This window comes from Parasteatoda tepidariorum, chromosome 11 (assembly GCF_982258835.1).
Source record: "Parasteatoda tepidariorum strain Cologne lab strain chromosome 11, Ptep-v5.0, whole genome shotgun sequence".
NCBI classification, from domain to species: domain Eukaryota; kingdom Metazoa; phylum Arthropoda; class Arachnida; order Araneae; family Theridiidae; genus Parasteatoda; species Parasteatoda tepidariorum.
The window spans coordinates 82393729-82406515 of NC_141765.1; the positions used below are offsets into that span (position 1 = coordinate 82393729).

Genomic DNA, 12787 nt, shown 5'->3' on the forward strand with positions numbered 1-12787 from the left:
ATTATACAAGTACGATTTTTAAGTCTTTATCAGGTAGAAAGACAGATAGAACAATTCAAATAAGAACAATACGAAGATACATTCGGGGTAGGGCGGGTTTCGAACACTCTACCTCCACGCTACAGAACGTTTGGCTCGTGGATGTGGTTTATTTACATCATGCTAGACGGCGACGGTCTGGGAAACACCCCTGAGGATGATCCGAAAACATACCGTTACAATTTTGATCCTCTGCAGAGGGGATGACACCCCCGCTTTGGTAGCCCAACGACCTGCTCGATAAGTCGAGCACTATACGGTAGAACAGTTTAATGAGGACCAATACCGCAAACCCTCGGTTCCTTCGTAGACTGATCCAAGTGGTCACCCATCCGTACACTGACCGCAGCCAGTGATGTTTGTCTACGGTGTTCTACTGGGAACCGTGTCTTAACGATCAGTCCATTGCGGGGCCTTTATCAAGTAGAAAGACAGATAGTACAATTCAAGTAAGGACAATACGAAAATACATCCAGGGTAGGGCGGTATTCGAACCCGCCACCTTCACGCTACAGAACGTTTGGCAGGCGATAACGCTCGGCACAGGGTGGCCCCAAAAACGCGAGTAGCATAGATCCACTTCATCATCAACTGAACTCAACTTTGATCGACAATAATTGCTAATCGTTATCGATTAGATGGGATATAAAATACGGGGCAAGACTGGTACCTAACGAGCTCTTCGTTCTGTTGTTGTTGTTTTTTTTTTTTGTCTCAAAGAAATATTTTTTTGCCTCAAAGAAATTTTAAAGAAGATAAATTAATAAATGTTCGCCATTTATTAGTAAATTCTTGAAGCTTTTTTATGGATGTCTCATCTGACGAGAACTTTAAAGTAAGTCTTTCTATTCTTCACTACTTTTACATACTTAAAATTTTTCGTGATAATTGATGGTATGCTTGTGATTCTCCGAAATTCGGAATTTTGTTAAAATGATTAATATACCTCTTTTATTAACTTGCTCTCTTGTGAAATTTAAAAGTTTTTTTTTTTTCGAATTTTTTGATGAGATATTGACTTGCTAAAATATTGCGATTGAATGTTTATGAAAAACAGTAAAACGAGAGTTTTATGAAACAATAGTTTTAAAATTTTAAATTCTTTTTTTTAAATATATTTTTAACAGGATTTAACGTAATTATAAGTTTCTGAATACTATACATTGCGCATGCTTTGAATAATATATCTAATAGTTTTTTAAAACTCTGTCCTTTTTTATTCCTTCTCCTATATTGATTTGATTTATAAAGTTTTGTGACTGTTTCAAACTTAACAGAATTCCTACTCAGTTCTAAAATCTTGTATATTCAAGATTAATATTTTAATAGAGATTAGTTTAAGACATTTTTTAAATATTTGGGTTGCACAAACTTTCAATTTTGATTTAACAAAATCAATGTCTTCTATATTTATTTTTGGCGATTAAGCTATAGTTTGTCTAAATGAAGAACTACCCTAGCCATTTGTCTGGACCCGTGGCGGTAACTATGATAACGAGGTTAGTAGGTTAAGTAAAATTTACTTCTAAAATACAAAACGATATAAGTTTTAAAATATTTGAGATGAATGAAATTACGATTTAATTTTTAAAAGTTACTTATATTAGTTCTTACGTAGGGAGTTGTTCTTACCGTAGACAAACTATAGGTTTACAAGTCCGATTCATTTTTATTCGGTTTTGCAACACCATATATGTATCTAGGATCTTTCGTCTCCTTTCCTGCTCTTTCCTTAAACCAGGAAAGTAAAATTTCGTTATGCCGTTTATTAGTTTTTCATGTAGTTAAGCAAATGTTTCAACCTTTAGCCAGTGCGATCAAGGCAAATGAATTTTTTTGTCGAATTTAAAGTAAATCAATACTCAACTATTGTGAAATAATTTCTCCCTTAAAATGTTATTTTGTCTGCAGATTTTGCTCATAATTCTTGCGATGAATAATGGTGACTAACTGGTTTGCAGGGAAATTTTAACCGTAATAACTTTCTTAAAAACCTATGAAAATTAAAGGATGGAAAATTTGGTTTAATCGAAAATTTAGTTTGGAAATTTTCAGATTAAGAATTTCTTTATAGGGAGGTTCTACTGTCATTTGATAAGAAATCTACTATGGTATTGAAATCTGTAAATTGTTTGCTACTTTTATTTAGATATGTTAAATAATTTCGTAATGAAACACAATTAAATTGTTATATAGAATTTACTGGTTGTGTATACTAAATTTTTTTCTTGAATTGTTGGCTTATTTTAATTTTATGTATAATCTATTTGATTTTAAACTATGTAAAGGAATGGACTAACTTCCTACAAGGAGGTTGGGAAGTTTGCTGCCTACTTTAAATTTCCTTCGTACGTCAACCATGGCTAGCTACGAACATAAATTTATAATTGTGCAGGGCTCCGTGGCTGAATCGTCGCGACACGGCGACATTGTCGCAGACGGTTAGAGTTCTTGCAGAAAGATTTTTCCTTTGAAAAGTAAATAATTTTACTTCATTTCTGCAGAAATTTTCACGTAATATTTAAACCATGAATTCAGATAATCACTTTTTGACTCTGTTAATTTACGCAGATTGCATCGTAAATCCATGTAATGTTTCGATTTTATTTTCGGCAGTTATTGATGTTGATTTTCACGCGGATTTTAGATATCCCGATATATTTCAAACAATTGGGAACATTCGAATCGCGCATTTGAGCATTTACTTAAGGCGATAATTTATCGAATTTTTAGCGGTTATTGCTATTGATTTCTCTAGCTTTTAAATTCGATATTTATTTTACAGGATATAATTAACTACTACCTAATCTCTAAACTAAACACGCATTTGAGGAGTCTGATTCTCGTCATTTCGTTGTCTATCTTTTTTCGGCTATCACTACTACGGATTTCGCAATTTTTAATAATTTTCTTTATTGTGATAATTATTTACAATATGCGAAGAAGGAAATAATTTCTGCTCCCCCAACAACATGCGAGAATATCACCCATAGTAACAGAATAAAAATTATTACACGTTCAATTTAAAATATATATATTGTAAACAAAGTATTGTCATTTTAAATTTTTAACATATGTTTAAAAGTATCTTGCAGTAAGATATTAGTGCTAAAGTTTAGTCGCAGACATCTCTAAAAAATTTTGCCACCGGGATGGGTTCTTCTGTGATTTTCTGTAACGAGTAATTTTCGTGAATTCTAAAGTAAACAGATTTTGAAAATTCGAAAACAGTTGAAATGTCATTCAGACTAGAAAAGAAATTTGCCAAAACTGAAATTAAAATTTTTAAGTCTTTAATAACTCCAAATCTTCTGAGAATTGGAGATTTTAATTTAACCGCATGAATATTTAGCACCGAACTCTAGTATTGTCGCATTAGTCTACATGGTGCGTAGCGTTTCTAAAAAGGGCTTAAAGGTGCTTATTTTCGTTATTTAAAAGCCCTTAAACGTGGTTTTTTCGTTGTGTTTTTTTTAAAAAGTGCTTAATTTTCAAACAAGAGATTTTTTTCGTTGCCATGTTGATTTTCGCCACGCATTATGCAAAAGCATGCTTTTCACATTGTTCTGTTCAACTTCTTCACTATGCATTTCGGCGTTCCATCTGTCAATAGCGTATGAAAGCGCCAATCATTTTACATGTTTGATGAAATACTTGCGAGTTTGTATGTGCGTCTACTTAGCTGGATTCGGTGAGATTATTGCCTTCTCATGCGCCACTCTGTTACATTTTGCAAGATATTCTCAAGTTCAGACTTCATTTTCCACCCTCTGATATCGAACCGAAAAATCTCTCGATTATTTTACAACTGCTAATATAATCAGTTATTTTATCTACTAGTTATTTTATCATGATCCTCTAAATTCTTTGAAAAATATTTTGAATTTTGTTTATGTATATGCTTAAAAATATTTTGAGTGCCTTAAAAGGTGCTTATTTTTTTTAAAGACTTGGCTACGCATCCTGGTTAGACATAAGTATAAAACTTTCATCAGCCAACTTAAATTCTATTACGCAAAAGTATAAAAATAAACGCCACTGTCTATGTAGCAAATTTTATATTTTTAATGACATGTTTCCTATTTTCTTACAGTATCCAAGAATGTACCTCGAAATAGATGCTTGATACTAAAACTACATAAATTTGCTTATGCTATATTAAAAGTCTATTCCGTGCAGGAGAATGTCGGCTATCATTATCAGATTTAGATGGGTAAGGAAGCTACGATTTATTTTGATCTGATCAAGAAATTGTTTAATAAATTTTATTTAACACTAGAAAGACTGAAACTTAGTAAATACCTAAATTGCCCAAAAGCAGTCAGAATGACTGCCTTGTGAAAAAATAACTAATATAGAAAGAAATTTGTTTAAAATTTTCAATATTTTTTATATTTGCAGTTATAGAACAAGTTATTAGTAAATATTAACAATAAAAAAATTGCATGTTGTACAAAAAGTCACAAAATTATAAGAAATTGTCTCATTATATACATTGTTTTTTTAATTGAAATTAAAAAGCAGTCAAAAAGACTTCCTTGGACAATTGAATGTGAATGTATGTATTCTAGTTTAGCATTTTATCATATATTGAATTATAAAACACTACACATTGAACTATTCCATAAATAAAAGTCAATATTTAAGGTATTAGACTAGGTTAAAAAAAATAGGTTATTTCGACGAAAATTTAGATTTTTTTTTAACCTTGTTTGAACGTTAATTCATTGGATTTTCAAAACCCTTTAAATTTTTGATCTCCGATTTTTAGAAATGATAGTAATTTTCCATGATGATAAAGTACGGTCCTTGGCAATATCATTAGATGCCCTATAAGATTCTACGTAAAATCATAATTATCTGGTGATACTATACAATTTTATTGTTTTTAAGCGACTGAAACCGGTTTGCACTTGTTTACGTTCGTGTATTAATTGGTTAACATTGTAATGCAATACGTTAAAAATAAATACAAACAGGAAGTATGTAAAAAATCTCTTGAATTAAACCCCATTACACGTGTTTAAATATAAAAGTATTGCCTATAAACTCGTGCAAAACATGCAATTATTAAAACACTACAGTGGGTCTAATTATTATAATGTATTAATATAATACGTGATAAAATAAATATTCTATATTTATGTCTTTTAATTTAATCAATTGATTTTATATCGTCTAATTTAACCAATTGATACACGAACGTAAACGAGTGCAAATCGGTTTCAGTGGCGTAAAAACAATAAATCTGTAATATTATCTGATAATTAAGATTTTACATAGAATCTAAAAAGTGCGTCTAGTAATTTGGCAGGGGACTGAAGACACTTAAATGTTTAAGCTTTGAAAATTTAACCTTTTTATTTGAATAAATTAAGGTTAAGTTTTCATTTTATTAAATATTATATAAACTTTACTCATTAAGAAAAGTCATTTTCTGAAATTTTCGCAATAATGTTTGTTCTCAGAATTTTGTTAAAATTTAAATGCATTTTCTGAACATAGATTTGGAGATTTTTACACCAGCACACATGACAAAAGTTTACTTTAGACTTGCTTGAAATTTTGCATGCAGATTTTGTATAATGGTGCAAGTGTGAATTTAGCTTTAAGCATATTAAGTTTTTCTTTAAAAATTGAATATTACTATTTAGTTTTTAATTCTTTTTGAAATTGTAAAATAGTTAAAAACTCGGGTAATAACATTAATCTAGATGTTTTTGTATTTTATGAAATATAATTTACTGTATAGCTGTTAGCGTGGTATGAAAATGAGCAGTTTTGAACTCATTTGATTTAACAAATATTTTATACATTTTTAAACAGGGTATCTGCTACATTTTAGATTTTCAAATTAATGACTAAAGCATTATAATAACATCAATTGAAATGATAGGTATACAATCAAAACTGTTATATTCTGCATCTTCATTAGATTTCAAATTTAAAAAAAGAGTACAAATTCAATTGTGAGTGACAAATTTTGTTCAATACCGAAATTCATGACTTTCCACGATTTCTCTTGACTGTCCAGGTGAGCAGATATCTTGTTTAAACTTTACATTAAATTTAGTTTTAAAGCCCTGCTTACAAAATTTAGCCTTAAAAATTGTGTGGATTTCCACGATCAGTCTGACGGCAAGGAGCTTTTAACTCTTGATCTGATATAGGTTATTATACGTCAGCACTGCGGTCGGTGCTAGCGAAGAGCAGAATTTGTATCTACCAGTCTATGTTTAGGTAGCATCTTTGGGAGGCGAACGCTCGGAGGCCACCACTGCTTTTAATTGGTTTTAAAGCGTACAAAATTTTTGTCTCACTGAAAAACTGAACTTGTTTGAACAAAACTTTATAACATTAGTATTGCGTCCTATGTAACTTTCGTCATATCTAAAACTTATGTTTAATTTAGTTTCTTGGTTGTAGATGTTTTACTTCTGTTGATAAAATCTCCTACTGATCAGGAGGCTAATAAATTTAGTCATTTGGCACAAAGTTCTAAAATAAGAACTTTCACGAATATCAGACTAATGTTCCCTCACGGTCTAAAGATAAATCTCTTAATTCCGTGGTTAGTTAAAGTTTAGCGTAATTGAAATTTCGACAACGCCATTAAGTTTTCGTTTGAACTTCGTCTGCATTTATTAATATAGATTTCTGTGTTACTCCAGCCTTTTGAAAAATACACACACAGCTGCTCAGAGATCCTACCTGCAGGAATTAAATGTTCGGATTTATATAATCTCCTTTATAAGATTTATGAATTTTGTAAAATGCAAATTCTGGATATGCATTTAAAGGACATACCTACAAAGGAGTTGACTGAGATATTTGCATAACTAATATTTATAAAACTTTACTAGACTCAATATCAAACACTGCCTCTGACAAGAGTGAAATTATGTTAATTTGACCATAAGAATAAAGACATTTTGTATTCTTTTTAACACTAGGCTTTGCATTGCTGATCAAATTGCCATGAGGATCGTAGTCTTCCAAAATCTTCATCACTGACCTGGCTACCATGAGGCCTGTTGTCTGCCAAGATCCCCATCACTAACCTGGTTACCATGAGGCCTGTTGTCTGCCAAGATCCCCATCACTGACCTGGCTACCATGAGGCCTGTTGTCTGCCAAGATCCCCATCACTGACCTGGCTACCATGAGGCCTGTTGTCTGCCAAGATCCCCATCACTGACCTGGTTGCCATGATGATCGTAGTCTGCTAAGATGACCTACTTCAGTTGCCTGGTTGACATAACAGAACAAGAGGTTTATTTTTACATTCTCCTTGAATAGTATGAAAATTCCATTTTCGGCATTTTGGTTATTTAAATTTAAATATTTTCTCTGATAAAAATTAAGCTATATAAATATTTTTAATTAAATCTAAATCCATATTTATAATATAAAGGCAATTTAAGTGCACATCGTTTAAAAGTTTATTTCAAATATTTTTATTAATCGTAAGGAATATTTAAGTCTTATTTATCTAAACATACCTTTTTCTATTTATCATATCTAAAAATTATTATTCATAAATTTTTTTGAGTCGTATTTACCCATTAAATATCTTAAATTAAATTTAAAGTCTAAGTCTCTGAAATTTTGCTGCTCTAATCTATCAGCTATGTATTATACATACGTACTGATAGTCTTAGCATTTTTAATACAAGCTTATTGTTAGCTATTCCTTGTTATCAGCTATGGCATAATATTTAAGAAAATTAAACCTTGGCGCAAAAGAACTAATTCCGATTTATTTGTTTTTTTCCTTCAAACTATTGTCCAGTACACTAACTAAAATCTAAAATTTGTATTATTCAAAAGAATTGTTTTAGTATGCCAGTTTAAATTCAAATCATTAATTTCAGAGAATTATTAAAAATTAAAATACTTTCGTTCGATTCTCAGACTAAACATATTTAGATGAATAAAACTTTATATCTGATTTTATTTTGGTATTACAAATTTTTAAATATTCCTTTTCCACCAAATACATCATACGTTACTTTCATATTTTAGAATCTGTTTAAGTAAATGTGGGTTAATTTCAAAATCTACCATTAAAATACACTTAATCTGAAGTTTAAGCAAAACTTGTTTGTAAAAAATTTGAGGAATTTATATCGAATAGACAAAATCTGATCTCAAATTTGTAAGCTATTAAAATTAACTAACTCTTAAACTTGTTTTAATCTTTAAAAAAAAATTACAGCTCGCAGTTAAAAACCGGTATTTATTAAATCAGCGTTATAAAATGTCAAAACTCTTTGCGGTAACGAGATATTTGGAAGACGGAAAACCAACATACAATATCACAAATTCAGTGTTACCTTAATAAATCACACGGTATAAAATTGATAGTTATGAATTAATCTCCCCTCATCAGTAAAATACATATTAAATACCAGTTAACGTATTTAAGGTAACCCGTACTGTTCGAAATACAAATCTTATCTTACAATTCCTGATCTATCGGTTTGTGTACCTATCACTTAAGTTGTTCAAAACCCTTCATGCTAGCGACTCGCTGTAGCGTCATAGCATCGCATTTTTCAAATTTTACTTTTGTCCTAATCTTAGTTAGCTTTGATGGAAAACAATGTTGCATAGTTAGCACTTTACACATTAGGTTTTTATTTACGTAACTGTATTAAGGCAAATTTCACTAAACAAATCTAAATTTACAATTTGTCGATCATTTATGTAGTATCTATCGCAACAACAATTCTACGTATTTAGTCTAAATTTTAAAAGAATTAATGCGCATTATATAAAAAGTTTGAGAACGAAACTATTAAAGGAAAATTAATGAAAAATCAAGACTGTCTAGTAATTAAGTTAGCGCAGCGGAACGCGGTAGAGGTTTGCTCAAGAAATGTTCTAATTTTGTCGCTCAAAATAAAACTGGTAGCTTTTAACACGCTTTGGCATAAAAGAAACTATTATTTGTAGTTAGTACTAATTGTACACATTCGTATGCTCAGAAAATGTTAGATTAGTTAGAAGTTTGGTAAATAAAATATTTCAATTTGTCAGTTTATTTTCTTAAGATAAAGGAAAATTATATTTCTTTATAAAATATATTTGATACATTAATAAATGGGCTTCTACAAAACTAGTCTTGTTTTTTAATCTTATTTCTCTGTCGAGTCTAATTGCATAACGAAAATCTTTAAATGGATATGCCTCAATTTGCTTAATCTCACCTCTTAAATATTCAAAGCAGTTTTGATATATATATTCAGTGCTTAAAAGTATACGTTCAACTAAAAATTTGAACACCGGATAATATTTATTGTGGATGATTCGGCTCGTTTAGTTCTGCGAAACTGGCTGTAAGCATAGCACGTGATAAAAGGATATTTTAAAAATTTTAAAAGAGTCTGTGACACACTATTCAGCCATAGTTTAAAAAAGTAAGTTTGGAAAATTTTTGAATTTTCCCTTTTTTAAATGTAAATATTCCTGGATGATCAAATTTAAAGCAATTCATGTTAAAGGAATTTCGTTATGCATTCATATTATTCATTCATCATCTGGCTAACTACTAACATGAGACTAACTATAACAAATATTTTAACCATAAGCTAACATCAATTCATTGACTCGGCGGCTAAATATAAGTTTAAACAATGGGGCATAGTTACGCGGTATAAGCTATTTTATTTAGAGTATACTTAAAATTTATATTTTAAAATTATATTAGATTTTTATAAATTATGAGATAGTAAAAATTTTTAATTAAGGTTATGCAGTTTCGATCCTTTTCAGTTATTTTTCCAAGTTTAGTGAAAATAACGTGGAAAAAACGTTTAGAAATATTTTGGAAATACTGATATTCAGCTTTGCTCGAATTTTGAAATTTCTAATTCGGATAAAATAAAAATTTTGTAACAGGTGCATTAAAGATACACACACATTTTTAAAAACATGCATCTATTTTAATAACTATAAAAGATAAAAATTTCTGGCTTTTTATAAACTAAAACAAATTCTATACACATTTGGCTGTCCAGCTATCTATTGTGACTGAAATCTGTTGCGCTGTAATATTGCGCTGTAATACGGGTAGACTTCAAAAACGTTCTTTCTTGTATATTAAACTAGTTTCATTATAAATTGTTTTCGACTAAGTATGCATCGATTGAGTTAACAACGTTTCACATACAGAGCCGTACATCCACAGCATTAATCTCTTTTTCGACCCAGGTTTCAAACACCCTGGAAAGTACTTGGCGAGATTTAAAACTTGTATAGCTATTAAAAAGAATAACGCATAACAGCTGCTAGGCAATACGATATGAGGAACTTTATCTAACTATGCTGGATACTTAACTGGACATAAAGCTAATCTAAAACTAGAAAAGTGGATACTACAAAAATTATTTTTCAAGGAATAAATGGTAGAGCTTTAGTTGAAAAAGGTTCGTACACATATTAATCATTACAGAATATTCCATAATCTAATAAATAAAAGTTTTAATAATAATTTGATAGTCTCGAAAATAGGTACATGAATTCAATCTCCCTTCAAGGTCTAAATCAAATTATAGAATTTACTTCAAAACTAAGATTAAATTTAAGTTAGATGACAAAATTGAAACGTGAATTTAATATTACATCGAAAGTCTCTAAATGTAATCGAAAATTTAAAACTATTTGAATTGTGAATGTTATAACTTACAACCAAATTTATTCGTCCTATTGAAATTAATTTAATACAATTTTAAAATATCTTAAGCAAATTTAAATCTTTTAACTTGCATGTGTATCGAATAAAATAAAACAGGTATTTAGTATTTGTAATAGTTTACGTGTTTTGAGAAAAAAAATAATTCAACGTATTCACGTATAAATTAAATGCTACCCACTTAAGATTTTCAAATCTGATTTTGGTGCTACGTAAAGTAAATATATAGATTTCCACTCAAATGAGTGTTTAAAGAGTGCTCGAACGCACATTTTTAAAATGAACTATTTCTCTTAAATATACCGATCCCGTGTAAAAGTGCTACAAATATAGGTTATTGGGCAGAGAAGACAAAATTTCTGATAAAAAATTGAATCTACTATTTGAACAGAAGCCGAAACAATCCACGAGGTAAAGTATAAACATGCTATCTTAATGTGTTCCGTTTTAAATCTGACACTAAAATTTTGAATTTTTCGATTCTCATAGTATGTTGCGATTGCGTTTAATACTTAAGAATTAATGACATAGATAACAATAAGCTTGTTGAACTATTAAAACTTGTATGTATGTAAACTTGTATTATATGAAAAGCAGATTTGCAAATTCCAAGAATTTTTTTTTTTTAAATCTTCAAATTCGTTGATTTGAGTTCTATCCTAAGCGGATCATTGTTAAAACGGGCGAGAAATCATCTATGCAAATATAAATTCAATAAAATGTTATAGATAACTCTAAATCGGGGTCATATAATACTAATTTTGGAATCTCTAACAGTTTTGAGCTGGATTAAGTGAAATTGTCTATGAAGTAAATTGTGAGATATTACATCGAAATTGCAACTGTATAATTTTATAGTTGTCGAGAACCAAATTTAAACCTGATAGCACGTATATATTAATAGACTGTGATTGAAAGACAGCTTAAAGAAAAACAGTCAGTACTACCGCATTTATAGTCGATGATATGGCAGACAATTTGGGGATATCGATCTGCTACATGAGTGTGCAAGTGTGAATCGGAAGCTTCGGAATGTTCTAGACTAGTGTGGATAATGACGTGGAGGTGGTAGTCGGCCGTTCTGCTTTCTCGTCATGTTTCACACTCGTCCAGCCGTTTCGGAACTTCTCGATTCACACATGTGCGCTTCTGTAGTGGCTCAGTACCCTTGTGCTGTGTAGAAATCTTTTAACGGCAGTCTTTCTTTGAGAACTTGAAACTAGTTATTCTTTTTTGATATGTACTCGTTCAACTTTGACTAACAACAATGAATTTTCGGACGAAGGAGTTCCCCGATCTCTTCAGACGCTATACTGATCGTGTTTTCAAAAATCAAATGTTATTTATTTAGTAGCTAACGGGGAAAAAATCCGTTCTTAAAAATAGCTAAATTTTTAAAAAAAAATTTACTTTTTAACTGCCCTCTTCTGAAAGTTATAAATTAACAGCTTTACTACCTTTTACTTTCAGTTCAAAATATGAGTTTAATCTAAAATCGCCGTCGAAAATTTAATCTAGTGAAAAACTAAATGCGCAAATCTGCCTTTCATATAAATTAGTTTGAAAAGTTTAATTTTTCAAAATATAACTTAAATTTTTCGGAAATTAAGTTTCAGGTGCAACAGAGACTTCTTAATTTTAAAATAAAATCTTTTAAAAAAATTTTTTTGAAGCTTTTTAGATACTATTTAAAATGACAATTTTAATGAATTCAGGTTCCTTTTTGTACTGATACATATTTTTACAAGGAGAATTTTCAATAGATTATAAATATTCATGACTCTTGCATTGTGTATTTAAATATCAAAGTTGCCGTTTGATAGCTTATTGTGCACTTTAAGAAATCCATGTTAATATTTCGTTGCAAGTTTAATGTGAAATGTTGCTTAAAAAACTCCATTGTAAATGTTAGAGCTCCATGTAAAATAAGGAAGATATTGTTTAAAACTAATTTGTAAATGAGACACGTAATGCCTAGATGCAGTTTGAACTATATGTAAATATAAAATGTTTTAATAAAAATATTTGATCGACAAATTGGTTAGTTTTACT

At 30.0% G+C, this 12787-nt stretch overlaps 1 long non-coding RNA gene across 1 annotated transcript; it reads left to right on the plus strand.

Moving 5' to 3' along the window:
• The first annotated feature begins 745 nt into the window (after nucleotides 1-745).
• On the plus strand, nucleotides 746-12787 carry LOC147801855 (uncharacterized). Its single transcript, XR_015430388.1, has 3 exons — nucleotides 746-874; nucleotides 4133-4252; nucleotides 6993-12787. It is a non-coding gene; the product is annotated as an uncharacterized LOC147801855 (long non-coding RNA).